The 224-nt window shown below is 31.2% G+C and overlaps 1 protein-coding gene across 1 annotated transcript in view; it reads right to left on the reverse strand.

Moving 5' to 3' along the window:
- The window catches only part of LOC119588620 (ankyrin repeat domain-containing protein 65-like), a gene marked incomplete in the record, with an annotated part of 23,463 nt that overhangs the window by 7,171 nt on the left and 16,068 nt on the right, over positions 1–224 (reverse strand).

Raw genomic sequence — 224 nt, forward strand, 5'->3', positions numbered from 1 at the left:
ATTGGTTTAAGGTGAAGCTAATATAGAAAGAAAACGATTTGGAAAATAGTGAAATGTGAATCACATTCCTAGAAAAGCAACAGTAATCCTAAAAAATTTCACAAATCTGATAACGCTACTGAAGCGAACATGTGACGAAAGACAGACTGGGATTTCATTTGGGACAAAAACAAAAGAACGAATTTTGCCAAAAGAAAAAAAAATCATCACAATAGATAAATAAC

This window comes from Penaeus monodon, chromosome 24 (assembly GCF_015228065.2).
Source record: "Penaeus monodon isolate SGIC_2016 chromosome 24, NSTDA_Pmon_1, whole genome shotgun sequence".
Lineage (NCBI taxonomy): Eukaryota > Metazoa > Arthropoda > Malacostraca > Decapoda > Penaeidae > Penaeus > Penaeus monodon.